The sequence below is a fragment of the Vulpes vulpes genome, chromosome 9 (assembly GCF_048418805.1).
Source record: "Vulpes vulpes isolate BD-2025 chromosome 9, VulVul3, whole genome shotgun sequence".
In the NCBI taxonomy this organism is placed as follows: domain Eukaryota; kingdom Metazoa; phylum Chordata; class Mammalia; order Carnivora; family Canidae; genus Vulpes; species Vulpes vulpes.
In genome coordinates this window covers 58,474,303-58,490,617 of record NC_132788.1, presented here as the reverse complement: position 1 = coordinate 58,490,617, position 16,315 = coordinate 58,474,303, and the positions used below count along the sequence as shown (strand labels likewise).

General features: G+C 41.8%; 2 protein-coding genes across 6 annotated transcripts in view; one reads left to right on the top strand and one right to left on the bottom strand.

Moving 5' to 3' along the window:
- The window catches only part of TMCC1 (transmembrane and coiled-coil domain family 1), a 247,575-nt gene extending 232,192 nt beyond the window's left edge, over positions 1-15,383 (bottom strand). For 4 of the 5 annotated variants that reach the window (XM_072720243.1, XM_072720244.1, XM_072720245.1 and 1 more), the window contains exon 1: positions 15,246-15,383. The gene's annotated coding sequence lies outside the window, so the exon portion shown is untranslated. Of the gene's footprint in view, positions 1-14,454; positions 14,577-15,245 lie in introns of those variants that run through there. The other variant, XM_026016987.2, reaches the window with a different exon arrangement.
- A 195-nt stretch (positions 15,384-15,578) lies between these two features.
- TRH (thyrotropin releasing hormone) overlaps positions 15,579-16,315 on the top strand; it is a 67,930-nt gene continuing 67,193 nt past the window's right edge. The window contains exon 1 of the mRNA XM_026016912.2: positions 15,579-15,814. The gene's annotated coding sequence lies outside the window, so the exon portion shown is untranslated. The remainder of the gene's footprint in view (positions 15,815-16,315) is intronic.

Sequence of the window (16,315 nt, the reverse complement as noted above, 5' to 3'; positions counted from 1 at the left end):
AAATAAGCAAATGAAGAAAAAAAAAGGTCTTCCATAAATGCCAAGACTAAGTTGTATCTAAGTATAACTTGTCTACTTTGGTTGTTTGCACAAGATCATCAGGCTGAGAATGCTACAAAGATTGAACACTTCTACTAAGGATAGATAGGTGTGAGGAGGTTCTCACAGTCCCCTTTGACAACCCAGTTAGCATTTATAGTGTCTCTAAGCCCTGTAACTTAGGAAAGAAGAGTAGCTGAAAAACAGTTGGTTCCCAAAAAATCCTCATATTTCTTTTTTATCATAACTGCTAAGGATGATTTAAAAACCCTAAAGGCATGAAATAAAAATTCAGGAAGAATCAGTGGTTTAGGATACCCTAAAGTTTTCAAAACACATTTTCCAATATTAAATGGGCAATTAAACAAACCAGTTGCTAATGAGTACTTAAACATCTTAAATCTTCTCCTATCCCAGACATTTATCTAAGAGTTGCAGATTTTTACCTAAATACAACCTTAAAGGCAACATCTCCAATCAGATTTTTACTCCCACTGCCTCATTTAAACCATTCTTACAAGGTTACCAATAACTTCCACATTGCTAAATCAAGTGGTTATTTCTCAACCTTCATCTTAATTGTTCAGTATTTAACACAGTTGATAGCAACATTTTCCTCGTTTGGCTTCAGTAGACCCTCTCACCTGGATTTCTTCCTACTACTCTAGCTGGTACTAAGTCTCCTTTGATTGTTACTCCTCATCTTCCTAAAAATTTTTTTAAGATTTTATTTATTTATTTATTCATGAGAGAGAGAGGCAGAGACACAGGCAGAGGGAGAAGCAGGATCCATGCAGGGAGCCCAATGCGGGACTCGATCCCAGGACTCCAGGACCACACCCTGGGCTGAAGGCAGGCACTAAACCCACTGAGCCACCCAGGGATCCCCATCTTCCTAACTTCTAAAGACCTCTAACCACTGGTCCATTCCAGAGTTAATTAAGTTCTTTCATTTCTTCTTACTCCTATCTCTACTCATTCCATTATTGACCTCACCCAGCCTCCTGGCTTACATATACTGTTTTTGTCAGTAACACCTAGCTATATACCTTCAGCAGATCCTCTCTCCTAAATTCCAGATTCATAAACCAGCTACGTATTCAACATCTCTACTAAGTCTAGCAGGCATCTATAGTATATGTCCAAAACTGAACTCCTGTTCCTCCCTGCCAAAGTTGTTACTCTTTCAGTCTTTCCCAGATGAATAAATGGTGTCCTTGCAGGAACTTCGAGCAAATACCTTCAAATTGTCCTTCACTCCTTCCTTTTTTTCAGAGCACACATCCAATCTATCAGCAAAACCAGTTGATTCTACTAGAGAAATATATCCAGAACCAGACCATGTGTCACCACACTCACTGCCACCCTACAGTGCAAACTGCCATCTTCTCTCACTTGGATTACAGGAATAGCCTCCTAACTGGTGTTCCTGCCTTTGTCCTTGCCCAATTCACCATCAGCCTATTATTAACAGCAGCCAGAGGTATGATGTCAAAATGGAAATCAGATCCTGTCATACCACCACCCAAAACCCTCTAACGATTTCCCATTTCACTCAGCCTAAAAACTAAAGCCCTACAAAGGACCAATAGCACCAGCAGCAACTGGGAGCTTGTTAGAAATGAACCCCACCTCAAACCTACAAAATTAGAATCTGAATTTTAACTTAACCACCTAGGTAAACCACATGCACATTAAAATTTGGAAAGTACTTCCCTGACGCACAAGATAAGCGCCTAACCCTCCCCAATTCTTGCCATTTCCCAAGCAACCTTCTGTCTCAAGACGTCTGTACTTGTCATCACTCATTTATCTGCCTGACTTGCTCTCACACCTTTGAAGCCTTCACTCAAATGTCACCTTCTCTGTGACCACTCAATCCCCTCCTTCAATATGCCCTATTTCCTCTTTCCTTTTACTTTTCTCATTAGAACTTGTCATTATAAAATAAAGCATTTTTACTTATTTATCTGGTCTAGTCTATCGCCCCACATAAACAATAACTTCTTTGTAAGTTATTTACTTCTTTGTAAGTAAGTTCTTTAGTAATAAATAAGCAATATAGTAAAACAAAATATAAAAATTTATTTCATGTTTTTTATAGCAAGATGATGCTCATATCATACAACCAAATATTAGGTAGTATGGCAAATAGACCAAGCACTCTGGTGCCTTATTAAGACAAATATTATAGGGACACCTGGGTGGTTCAGAGGTTGAGTGTCTGGCTCAGGGCATGATCCCAGGGTCCTGGGATGGAGTCCCACATCGGGTTCCCCACAGGGAGCCTGCTTCTCCCTCTGCCTACATTTCTCCCTCTGCCTATGTCTCTACCTCTCTCTGTGTGTCTCTCGTGAATAAATAAATAAAAATACTTTTTAAAAAGACAAATATTATAGAACAGATGTCCATATCAGCAGATGTCTATGTCAAAAGGAAATATAACATGTAGGTCTGGCAGAAAAACAAAGTCAATGTGGAAACCAAGAGAGAAAGTTAATTTAATACATTTGGTGGTTTTATATACCCTGTAGATAGCTTACAGAACTAAGAATCTTTTGGCAGCAAATTAAGATAGTATTTCTTGACACTTGCCATGTTACTGCATTTCTATCAAACTACAAATTATAGAATATATAGTAGGATGAAATGAAATACATTGAATGGGATTAACAGCAGATAAGACACTGCAGAAGAAAAGATTTGTGAATGTAAAGACATAGTAATAGAAACTATCCAAATAGAAACCCAGAATACAAGAAAACTGAGGGGAAAAAGGGTACAGTACCAGCCATTGGACAAACTCAAGGAACCTAATAACATATATGTAAGTGGAATCTTGGCAGGGGAAAGATTTGAAAAAATAATATCCAAAAATTTTCTAAATTTGATGAGAATTACAAACCTACAGATCCAAGAAGCTCAACAAATACCAAGTTCAAGAAACATGAAGAAAACTAAAACTCCACCAAGAAATAATTGAAATCAATCTCCTCAAAACCAGAGTTAAGGGAAAAAAAAATCTTAAAAGCAGCCAGAGGAGATTGAACCCTGTCTCAGGCTCCATGCTACGCAGTCTGAGGATTCTCTCTCTCCCTCTTCCTCTGCTCCTTCCCCTGCTCCCACACACATGTGCTTGCTCACCCTCTCTCTAAAATAAATAAATCTTTAAAAAAATTAAAAAGTAGCCAGAGGAATAAAGAATGGAGGAAAATATTTGCAAATCATGTATTTCATAAGTAATTAACATCCAGAATATAGAAAGAATGCCTACAACTCAACAACCACAAAAAATGAACCCAATTCAGAAATGGACAAAGGACCTGAATATTTATCCAAAGATATATGAATGGTCAATTAGTATGTGAAGATATTCAACATAACTGATTATTAAGAAAATGCAGATCTGGGGTGCCTGGGTGGCTCAGTCGGTTAAGCAACTGGCTTTGGCTCAGATCAGGATTCCAGGGTCCTGGTATCAAGCCCTGCTTTGGGCTACCCGATCAGTCTGCTTCTCCCTCTCCCTCTCTCTTTTACCCCTGCCCTGCTCTCGTGCTCGTTCACATGCTCTCTCTCAAATAAATAAAATCTTTTTTAAAAATGCAAATCAAAACCACAATGAGGTACCATCTCATACTCATCAGGAAGGCTCCTATTAAAAAAAAAACAAAAACAACAGAAAATAACAATGTTGGCAAGAATGTGGGAAATTGGACACCTGATCCACTGTTAGTGGGAATGTAAAACAATAGAGCCACTGTGAAAACCAGTATGGCAGTTCCTCAAAATTTAAACATAATTATCATATGATCCAGCAATTCCACTTCTGGATACATACCCAAAAGAACTAAAAGCAGGATGTCAAAGAGGTATTTGTACACTCATGTTCACAACAGCTCTAGTTGTGTTCACAATACAACAGTACAATACATGTGTACACTCATGTTCACAATAGCTAAAACATGGAAACAACCCAAGTGTCCACTGACAGAAATATGGAGAGTAAAATGTGGTCTATACATAAAATGGAATATTACTCGGGCTTAAAAAGGAACAGAATTCTGATACCTATTACAATATGGATAAACCCTTATGACATTATGTTAAGTGAAATAACCCAGTCACAAAAAAGATAAATATCATATGATTCCACTTACATGAAGTACTACCTAAAGTAGTCAAAGCCACAGACAGAAAGTAAAATGGTGATTACAGGGGCTTAGGGAATGGGGAGTTATTTATTTTTTCTCATAACTAGTTTATTTTTTTTTTTAAGATTTTATTTATTTATTCATGAGAGACACGGGGTGGGGGGGTGGGGAGAGGCAGGGATACAGGCAGAGGGAGAAGCAGGCTCCATGCAGGGAGCCCGATGTGGGATTCAATCCTAGGTCTCCAGGATCAGGCCCTGGACTGAAGACAGCACTAAACCACTGAGCCACCCAGGCTGCCCAAGTTATTTTTTTTAACAGGTACAGTTTCACTTCTGTAAGATAAGTTCTGGAAATATATGGTTGTGATGGCTGCACAATGATATGAATGTACTTAATACCACTGAACAGTACACTTAAAATGGTTAAGATGATAAATTTTATGCTACATTATACCAGAATTTTTAAAACTTGAATGAAAAATAAAAAGGCAGCCAAAAGAAAACTACCACATATTATATACAGAGGTATAAAGAATGGTAGCTGACTTCCCACTGGAAACAATGTGGACCAGAAAGTGAGGCAACATCTTTAAAATACTTAAAAATACTGTCAACCTAGAATTCTATATCTAGTGAAAATAGCTTCTATAAATCAAGGCAAACTGAAGTCTTCTTCAGACATACCAAAGCTGAAAAATTAATCACCAGCAAAGCTGCAATACAAGAAATGTTAAAGAAATCCTTCACTCAGGCACCCGCGAGCCCCACATTGGGCTCCCTCTGCTTCTCCCTCCCTCTCTGCTGTTCCCCCTGCTTGTGTTCTCATGCTCTTGTTCTCAAATAAATAAATAAATAAATAAAATCTTTTTTAAAAAAAAGAAGAAATCCTTCATTCAGATAGAAATGTATCAGTAGAAATCTGGAACTACACAGGAAATAAAGAGCACTGGAAACAAGTAATAGATATAGTACTTGACAAAGGCTTTTATTATAAAGAGATAACAGATTCATCTACATTGTTAGATGGGGGGGGGGGGAGAAAAGCACTAACAAGAATTTTCATAATATACCTACCTTCCAAAATGTTTATCTTTAAAAAATAAAGTACCCTGATTAATAGAACTCATTTCCTATCACAACATCCTTTAGAGAAAGTCAATATTATCTTTTCTACAAAAAATTGTCCCAAGGTACAAGTTATTTGGTAATAGAGAGTGAGTTTTCAGACAAGTAAAAATTAAAATATTCTTGGTCCCAGCCCAGTGTTCTATTACACAAACACTTTTAAAGGGCTTGTCTCCAGAGACATTTGTAGGATAAAGTATGTTAATGGTTAATATATAATTTATCTATATTCTGTTGTCTCCAGGGAACCTCAAAGTCACTTAGAAGTAAGCTTATAAAGCCAGCAAGAATGTTCCTTGCTTTCAATAAGTATGACAAACAACATTAGATTTCAATAAATTGGTCAGGCTACCTCAAAGTGGCAAAAGAAGAACACTTTTGCCAAGTCTTGCTCAGGAAAATGAATTTATCAAAGCAAAGATGTTGAAGCAATAACTGCAAAACACAGCTTCAGGTTTGGGTACTAAAGTAAGAAAAAGAAAACATATATTAGTGTTTAATGCCACTTTACTATAGTTCAAACCTCAGAGGGAATGTGGTTAATAAGAATAAAACCTCTATAATATCAGTGATGCCAAATAGATTACAGAATGGGAATCCTGCCTACTATTCCTCTAAATACATAATATTAAAATAACTCATACACTCAGAGATTCCTTTAGACCACAAGCAGATCTTGTGATCCAACTTCACAATGAGAGACTACTTGCTACTCAGAAAGAAAACTAAACAGTATACAACATAATTCACGATATTCCTCTAACAGAATTCTAGTGAAGGCTACCCACTGTTGTCCCATCTGGACCAAAATTCTTACAAAGACAACAGGAAAATTCTGTGATTTCTCTATTCACTGATGAATACCATCCCAAGATAAAGTAGCATTCTTTCAGCACTTTACACCAAATAAATACACTGGGTAATGTAACTTCCCTTTCAATATGAAAAAAGAAAAATTTATCAAAAGAAATGTTATCTACCCGAAAGAATCTAAAACATGTTCAAACAAAAAAACTTTCCACGGATGTTCATAGCCATTATTATTATTATTATATAATTATTCATGATAGCCAAAAAATGAAAAAAACTCAAATGTCCATCAACTGATAAGTGAACAAAGTGTGGTATGTCCATACAATGGATTATTTATCCACAAAAAAGAATTATATTCTGAAATACGCTACAATGTGGAAGAATCTTAAGAACACTCTTAAACAGGGCAGCGCCAGTGGCTCAGCGGTTTAGCACCGCCTTCAGCCCAGGGTGTGATCCTGGAGACCCAGGATAGAGTCCCGTGTCCGGCTCTCTGCATGGAGACTGCTTCTCCCTCTGCCTGTGTCTCTGCCCCTCTCTCTGTGTCTCTCATGAATAAATAAAACCTTTAAAAAAACACACACACACATTCTTAAACAAAAGACCAGATGTTATATAATTCCACTTAAATGAAATATACAAAATCAGCAAACCCAAAGGGACAAAAATTCTTGTGATTGCCAGAGGGTGGAAAGAGGAACTGCTTAAGGAATAAGAAGTTTCTTTTTGGGTTGTTGAAACTCTTCTGGAATTATAGTAGTGATGGTTGCACAACACTGTGAATGTACCTAAAAGTGTCCATACATTTTAAATGAATTTTATCTGAATAGAAAAGAAAAAAATGTTTCCAAATGTTGATTGTCTAATACTTCTATCTCCCACTACGTAACCGAAGGCTGTGTTCACAAAAATCATTCAAAAATACTTCTTAAGGGGATCCCTGGGTGGCTCAGTGGTTTAGCACCAGCCTTCGGCCCAGGGTGTGGTCCTGGAGTCCCAGGGAGTCCCGCATCGGGCTTCCTGCGTGCAGCCTGCTTCTCCCCCTGCCTGTATCTCTGCCTCTCTCTCTCTCATGAAGAAATAAATAAAATCTTTTAATAAAAATAAAAAAATACTCCTTAAAATTTAAAATATTAACATTCTGGAAAAGGCAAAACTATAGGAACAATAAACAGAACAATAGTTGCCAGGAGCTGGTATCAGGGGAGTTAAATAGGTGAGGGTCAAACTTTTTAGAGCAGTGAAACTACAGGACACTGTAATGGTGAATATAAGATACTAAAAGTTTGTCAAAACTTTTAAAAAACAGAGAATAAGCCTTAATGTATTCAAATTTTTAAATAATCTTTTAAGAGATAAAGGGATCTCTGCATAAAATGCAGAATGTGACAAAACAGTCTAAATGTATTACAAATATGAAACAACATCCTCACAGGTGAAGGAATAAGGTGCTGACCAAGTACTGCTAGAAGTAAGTGGAGTCAAGATTAAAGGCAAAAGGTACTATCAATAAGCGCTGTGCTCTGGACGATAAAGTTGTTTCCCATAGGTACACAGATTAACAATGTTTAGCTTAATATAGAGACAAATGGTTACATATAGAAAGATTTACAGATGTGTATCTATACAGCTTATTTTATACACATATATCTCCTTATTCTGTCACTCAGATGGCCTAGAAGCAACAATACTCAAGTAGCAACTAGCTCATCTAGCACCCAAAATCTTAGTTTCTGATACCACTTCCCATAAAAGGAACTAGGGCTCCTTAGAAAAATGGCTGACACGTTAGAAACGACAAATACCCACCATTTGCTTCGACGTGGATGCAACTGGGATGGAGGGTATTATGCTGAGTGAAGTAAGTCAATCAGAGAAGGACAAACATTATATGGTCTCATTCATTTGGGGAATACAAAAAATAGTGAAAGGGATTAAAGGGGAAAGGAGAGAAAATGAGTAGGAAATATCAGTGAGGGTGACAGAACATGAGAGACTCCTGACTCTGGGAAATGAACAAGGGGTAGTGGAAAGGGAGGTGGCGGGGGGTTGGGGTAACTGGGTGATGGGCACTGAGAGATGAGCACTGGGTGTTATGCTATATGTTGGCAAATCGAACTCCAATTGAAAAATACACAGAAAAGAAAAAAGAAAAGAAAAGAAAGAAAAGAAAAAAGAGAAAAGAAGAAAGAAAAGAAAAGAAAAGAAAAGAAAAGAAAAGAAAAGAGAAAAGAAAAGAGAAAAGAAAAGAAAAGAAAAGAAAAGATGGCTGACTATAGGACTAGAACATCATTATATAAAAGATGAGCCTGGAGCATTTTATGTTGCCAAAAACAAAGTGCTCATTCACACATAACCATGGGAGTTATGTCAAAGGGAAGGGATACAGAAGCCAAGTGAAAGAATTCCCAATGGCCAAACCTCAAATAACTTGAGCAACAAAATTTATGTAGATTCTCCACCCTTGAGGTGGAGCATATTATTCTCACTCATTAAGTATAGGCTATACAGAATAACTTTCTTCCAGAGTATGGCACAGAAAGGGAGGGACAAAAGGGTAACTTAAGAGTTGAGAAAAACACTACCTCAAGTTGGGTGACCAAGGTTAACATCAACATCAGCAAATGATATTACTAGTATGTACTCTTGATTTGTGGTAAGAATGACACTTTACCTCTGTGTTCTTTCCAAAATCACATTACATCAGTCTAACCATCAGGAAAACATCACACAAATGCCAACTGATGAACCTTCTACAAAAATACCTAATCAATTATCTTTGAAACTGTTAAGGTCATTAACAACAAGGAAAGTCTGAGAAATTGTCAGAACCAGGAGGACCTGAGAAGACATAACTATGACATGTAATGTGGCATCCTGAATGGGATTCTGGAACACAAAAAGCAACATTAGGGGGAGGTATGTGGGTGGCTCAGTCGGTTAAGCATCTGACTCTTGATTTCGGTTCAAGTCATGATCTCAGGGTTGTGAAACTGAGCTCAATGTCAGGCCCTGCACTAGGGGTGGAGCCTGCTTAGGATTCTCTCTCCACATCTCCCCCTGTCCTTCCCCACCTTACTCCCCTCTTGCTTGCTAGCTCTCTCTCAAAAAAAGAAAGGGAGGGGGACATTAAGGGAAACACTGTGGAACTCTGAGTATGGGCTTAGTAAAAATGTATCAATATTGGTTTATTACCTGTGACAAATGTACCATACCAATTTAAGATGTTAATAATAAGGGAAACTGAGTGTAGGACAGATGGGAACTCTGTACTATCTTCACAATAATGCAGTAAATATAACACTGTTAAAAAAAAAGTTTATTTTAAAAGTTTTTTTTTTTGGTTGTAAACTACTTATGATCTACTTATTGCATGCCTGAAATTTTACTCAATGCATCAGGGCACAAAAGATACCTGAAATATGGTTTGAGCCCTAAAGAAACTTACTGCCTCACTGTGAGGTAAGAAAAAATGCTCATGAAACAAATATAAAATATAAGGAAACCTTAAATTTAGAAATGTAGATAAAAGAATATTAGGAATATAGAGAAGGTCTAGAGTTATGAGGGTAGACGTCATTAAAGGAATAAAAGTTGAGCTTGTATCTTAAAATTTACTTGATGGTACCAAAGTAAAAAAGAATAAATTGGTACACTCATAAGAACAACCAGAGGGTGAAAAAAACAAGACTAAAAGAAATAAGAGAAATGAAGAAACAAGACTAAAAGAAATGAAATTTAGCCCTGAAAAGAGAAGACTTAAATGGGAGACAAGAGCAGTGTTCAAATACTTTAAAGAGTCATGGGGCAGAACAGAGTTACATCATACAGTCATTTAACTTACTAACTGACCTCTGGTAAAATGTGACCAACACTCAAGGACATAGAGAGTGACAGCTGTTTGGTAAAACCACAACAGGAAATGCCAATTTGGAAAGACAGGAAGCAGGTGGCCAAGTTGTTCTCTGCAACTTTTCAAAGGACAGTGTGCATATGAGCCCACTAAAGCAAAAATTTAAATCTAAATCTTGCAAACATTTACTAACCACTTACCATGTATATTATCCCATTTAATATTCACAATACACTTATAAACATTTATTACTCTAAGAGACTTAAAGTAAAAATGCAATAAAACAAGTCCTGCAAGGGGGTACCCTGGGTGGCTCAGTCAGTTAAGCAAATGACTCTTGAATTTGGCTCGTGTCTTTTTTTTTTTTTAATAATTTTTTTTATTTTCATTTATTTATGATAGTCACACACAGAGAGAGAGAGAGAGAGGCAGAGACACAGGCAGAGGGAGAAGCAGGCTCCATGCACCGGGAGCCCGACGTGGGATTCGATCCCGGGTCTCCAGGATGGCGCCCTGGGCCAAAGGCAGGCGCCAAACCGCTGCGCCACCCAGGGATCCCATTTGGCTCGTGTCTTGATCTTCAGGGTCATGGAACAGAGCCCTGCATTGGGCTCCTCGGGTTCCTAGATTAGCAAGGAGTCTGCCTGAGATTCTCTCCTCCTCCCTCCCCCTCACCCCCTTACACCTGCATGCTCTCAAATCTTTAAAAATAATAATAAGCCCTGCAAAGAAGCAGGAACACATTAAAATTCTTCAGCATCCACCACCCCTGATAAGGATTTGACAGCTGAGTTAAAAAGCAAAATTGTTTAAGGCCTACAGATCTACATAATAATTTATTTCCTCTTGCTCCTCCCTTCAGTAATGCTCAGTGGCTCTCAGTTTGCAAAGTACATAAGAATTATACATACAAAAAAAGCATGCACACAATACTTTTTAAGCATTTTAAGGGATTTCTTTCTTTCTTTCTTTTAAAACAACAACAACACTGCCAGCCAGGACACCTGGGTGGCTCAGCGGTTGAGCGTCTGCCTTCGGCTCAGGGCATGATCCAGGGATCCAGGATTGAATCCCACATTGGGCTCCTGCAGGGAGCCTGCTTCTCTCTCTCTCTCTCTCTCTCTCTCATGAATAAGTAAATAAATCTTTTAAAAACAAACAAACAACACCAGCCAACACCAGCCAGGCTTAAACTCACCTTGAGATCAAGACCTGAGCTGAGCTGAAAAGTCAGACGCTTAACCGACCAAGCCACCCAGGTGCCCCGCAATTTAAAGGATTTTTCAAGAATATTTTCATTTTATGGGATTTTTGTTTCAAGTGCTGACTTTAGAACTGAATCCTGGAAATGAGGTGCAACCCCACTGCAGTTTACTCCATGGTCACTGTAAAGCAGCATCAGGGGGAAAAGGGAGAAGTGTGAATCTTACTACAATATGAAGAATACTCTAGATGAATTATGGGTAGCCTTTTTTTCTTTAAGATTTCAATTATTTATTCATGAGAGACACACACAGAGAGAGAGAGGCAGAGACACAGGCAGAGGGAGAAGCAGGCTCCACGCAGGGAGCCCGATGTGGGACTCGATCCCGGGTCTCCAGGATCACACCCCGGGCTGCAGGCGGCGCCAAACCGCTGCGTCACCGGGGCTGCCCTGGGTAGACTTTTAAAACCTGACAGGAAGAGGGCAACCTAGTTAAGAACAAAATGAAAAGAGACACAAAGCCAAGAATGACATGGTATGTGAAATTCAATGCTGGGGAACATAGGAGTAGCCCATTTCCACCTGCAGATTTTTGTACCTGCTGTTTCATTTGCCAGCAAAGTTTTTCCATCTTTTAGGACACAACTCAAATATCTTCTCCCTAGTGAGGCCTCTCTACCATCCCCACCACTCACTTATCACATCATCTTATTTTCTTCATAGCAGATATCAGAAATCAGCAAACTTTTTTTAAGATTTTATTTATCTGGGGCAGCCCGGGTGGCTCAGCGGTTTAGCACCGCTTTCAGCCTAGGGCCTGATCCTGGAGACCTGGGATCGAGTGCCACGTCAGGCGCGCGCTCTCTCTCTCTCTCTCTCTCTGTGTCTCTCGTGAATCAATAAATAAAATCTTAAAAAAAAAAAAAATTAAAAAAAAAAAAAAAGATTTTATTTATTGATTCACGAGAGACATAGAGACATTGGCAGAGGGAGAAGCAGGCTCCCTGCAGGGAGACCGATGCGGGACTTGATCTCAGGGCCTTGGGATTGTGCCCTGAGCCAAAGGCTCAACCACTGACCCATCCAAGCATCCCATAAAACTTTTTCTCTAAAGGGCCAGATTACAGCCTACAGGCCAAATCCAGCTTCTCCCATGTTTTAGTATGGCCAAAAAAGAATTAAGAAAAACAATATTTTGTGACGTGGGAAAATGATAGGAAACGCAAAAGTTTAACTAGAACATAGAAACACTTGTTTATGTACTGCCTGTGGCTACTTTACACTAAAACAGAGCAGCTGCAACAGAAACTGTATGGCCCATAAAGCCTAAAATATTTACTTTCTGATTTTTTACAGAAAAAGTTTGCTAACTGCTGACTTACAGCATTACCTGAAATTATCTTATATGTTTAACTGCTATCCTTATTCTCACACACAGAGAAAAAAAAGCTCAATACAAGGACCTTATCTATTTTGTCCCCCACCATAGTCCAGTACTGAGAAAAACTCCTGGAACAAAATAAAGACTCAATAAATATTTGAGGGGTGCTAGGGTGGCTCAGTTGGTTGAGGTCTGTCTTTGGCTCAGGTCATGGTCCAGGATCCTAGGATGGAGTCCCACATCAGGCTCCCTGTGGGGAGCCTGCTTCTCCTTCTACGTCTCTGCCTCTGTGTGTCTCTCATGAATGAATAAATAAAATATTTTTTAAAATAAATATTTGATGAATAAATAAATGAGTGATCAATAAATATCATTCTGAGGGATGCCTGGGTGGCTAAGCGGTTGAGCATCTGCCTTTGGCTCAGGTCGTGCTCCCACAGTCCCAGGATTGAGTCCCACACTGGGCTCCTTGCATGCAGCCTGCTTCTCCGTCTGTGTCTCTGCCTCTCTCTGTGTGTCTCTCACGAATGAATAAATAAAATCTTAAAAATAAACAAATAAATAAATAAAAATAAATATCGTTCTGAGGAATTTATTTTTTTTAATTTTTAATTTTATTTTATTTATGATAGGCACACAGTGAGAGAGAAAGAGAGAGAGGCAGAGACACAGGCAGAGGGAGAAGCAGGCTCCATGCACCAGGAGCCGGACGTGGGATTCAATCCCGGGTCTCCAAGGATCGCGCCCTGGGCCAAAGGCAGGCGCTAAACTGCTGCACCACCCAGGGATCCCCGATCTGAGGAACTTAAACTTAAATTTTCAGCCATTATAGGTTTTGTACATATACTACAGGCATAACAACTCTTGCAGAAAAAGGGGAAATATTCTAGTAGAGAGAAGGAGCAAACACCTTAAAGAAATGGTGATCACCAACTAGTCCAGGTTTCTTCATCAAACCGTACAGGTGTTTTTGTGCTCATGAAAGGTGTTTTCAACCACTGGAAGGCTTAAGAACATTCTGTCTGCCAGCTGACTGCACTTTTGTTTATCTTAAGATGCAAATACCCTGAGAAATCTCATTTCCTATACATGGTACACAGCACCCACATCATGACAAATCTTAATGTTCATAATTATAACAGATCTAATGAAATTTTAATATCTAAATTTTCCCTTATACTGATCAGCAAACTATTCTGTAAGCAACTGAAAACTCTTTAGAAATTAAAAGGTTACCGCCCACAGACCAGAAGCAGCTTTTTAATCTTTTTATACTAGCCAGAGAGTGGGTGTGTGATTTCAAAAAAAAAAAAAAAAAAAAAAAAAATACGAGCCAACTCTGTTGGTAGAGGACAAGATATAGTTAAAAGTCCCACCTAGAAGCATGGTTTGTTACAGGACACTAGTAAAACTACCACCTACTCACAATTCCAGTCTCACTGTTCTAATCTACAAATGGAGAAGAAGAAAAAAAAAAAAAATCTAGTCCCTGGAAGTATCCTGTCATTAACACATTAGCATTTTCATAAGGTTCCTTCCTCCAGGCTTTGGAACAATTTCTATACACAGGTACTTCAAAGACAAGGATGTGGTTGAACAGATCACTCCCAAAATTTAACATACTGGGTCAGAAGACATAAACATAGCAAAGTTTTATCCTAAAGCAGCTACCTGCTTTTTAACCCCTGAATTTTATTTTATTTTTTTTTTAAGAATTGACTAATTTAGGAATTCAGACCTTTTCTACAGATGCTTCTGTGTATTTAAAGACTTGGAGCAACCATTTTGGATTAGAGTGTGTGTTTTCATCTTCCCTTCCTCTGTGACAAGTGAGGATGCAAAGGCAGCCGGTAAAAGCTTTGACTAGAATCTACCAAGATACACACCTCCGGAGGGTGTCACCCAAGAAAAAGGGGAAATCAGCTCAAGTGGGCTGCTTCAGGAAACTCTGCAGCAGATTCACCACCATCAACGTTAAGGGATGAGCCAAACCGACACTTGCACACACCTTTGCTCAGGATGGAGAAGGAAGGAAGAAAAAAAAAAAAGCGGGGGTTCGCAAAGCCATAAACGGATGCCTGGTCCTTCAGAGAAGCCTCGTCTTCCCTTCCTAAAAGGAGGAGATTAATCCAAGGCGGTGGGAGACCCAGCCCACCCGCAGCACCCATCCTCCCCCGTCCCCGGCCCAGCGGGCCCCTCCTCCCCTCACGCGACAAGTTCAAAATCAAAACAAAAGGTGCAAAACTGGTTTCAGGTGGCCGCGGCCGAGCCCCAGGGGCCGGGCGAGGGCTCGCAGGACCCCGGCCCCCCCGCACCGTCGGCTCCCGACAGCCCCGGCCGCGGCCCCGCTCCGCACACGCCCCTCCCTCCGCTCGGCCCCGGAGGCGGCGGTGCCGGGGAGGGGGCGCAGCGCGGGGCCCGTGACAGCACAGCGGGCCGGGACGGGAAAAGGCCCGGCGGGATGCGGGAGGACCGGTCCTAGGCCGGAGCCGCAGCCCGAACGGGGGCGACCGACGGTCCGAGCCGCTCCGAGCCGCGCCAGGCCGCGAGCGGACGGCCGGGCCCGCGTCGGCGGCGCCGCCGGGCCACGATCCCCTCCGGCTCTCCCCACCCGGGGCGCAGGGGCCGAGAGGGGCCGCGGCCGCCGCCGGCATCCGGGGCGGGGGCACGCACTCACCGGCGGGGAGGGGAGGAGCAGCCGGCGTCTCCGCCAGCGCCGTGGCTCGAGCTCAAGCGCCGGCTCCTGCCGCTGCGGCCGCCGCGCCCGGTCCATCCCCCCCCAACCACCCCCCCTCCCGGCCCTCCCCCCGCGCCGCCGCAGCCGCCGCCGCCGCCGCCGCCGCCGCCGCCTCAGCCCCGGCGCGGGAGCGCGAACCGGCGCGAGGGGGCGAGAGCGCGCGCGCCCGCCGCCGCCGCCCACAACCTCCGCCCCCAGCCGGCGGCGCACGCGCGAGGCGGCGGCGGGCGCGCGCACGCTCCGGGGGCGGGGACGGGGACGGCCCCGGAAGGCGTGGCCCCGCCCACCCGCGCGGTCGCCGCGCTGTCCGCGGTGGGCTCCGCCTGGCGGGGCGCCGGGAGCCGCGGCCTGCGGTCGGGCCTCTTTCCCGGAGCACCGACCTCGAGCGCGCTTGTGCCAGCTTCTCGGGATCACGCCTGTTCCCCTGCCTTGATCGAAAGACCTGCCCGGCTGCTCTAGCAGGTTCGCGTCCGCTGCCGCGTAGAGGACGGGGACGGTTACTCTTTACGGTGCGCTATTACCACTGGCAGCCATCAGCCTATCTTCTTACTGTTCCATTTTTCTAATTCAGTTATTCGTTCCTCACTTATATCTTTTAATTTTTTTTATTCATTTATGATAGTCACAGAGAGGGGGTGGGGGGGCAGAGACACAGGCAGAGGGAGAAGCAGGCTCCATGCAGGGAGCCCGACGTGGGACTCGATCCCGGGTCTCCAGGATCGCGCCCTGGGCCAAAGGCAGGCGCCAAACCGCTGCGCCACCCAGGGATCCCCGTTCCTCACTTATATCGTGAGGCTGCTTCCGTGCGGTAGGCCCTGTTCCATTTGCTGGGAGTACATTATGGAATGTCTTAGCCTCATCTGAAGTTCGATCCGGTGGAGAAGGACAACATTAAAGGGAGACTCACACAACATTAAAACTCGCTATTACTAAAAGCTCTTCTGGAAGGATGGGCGGTGGAAATTTTAGTCAAGGATATGCAGTCTGGACTCCAAAGGCTGACTTCAAAG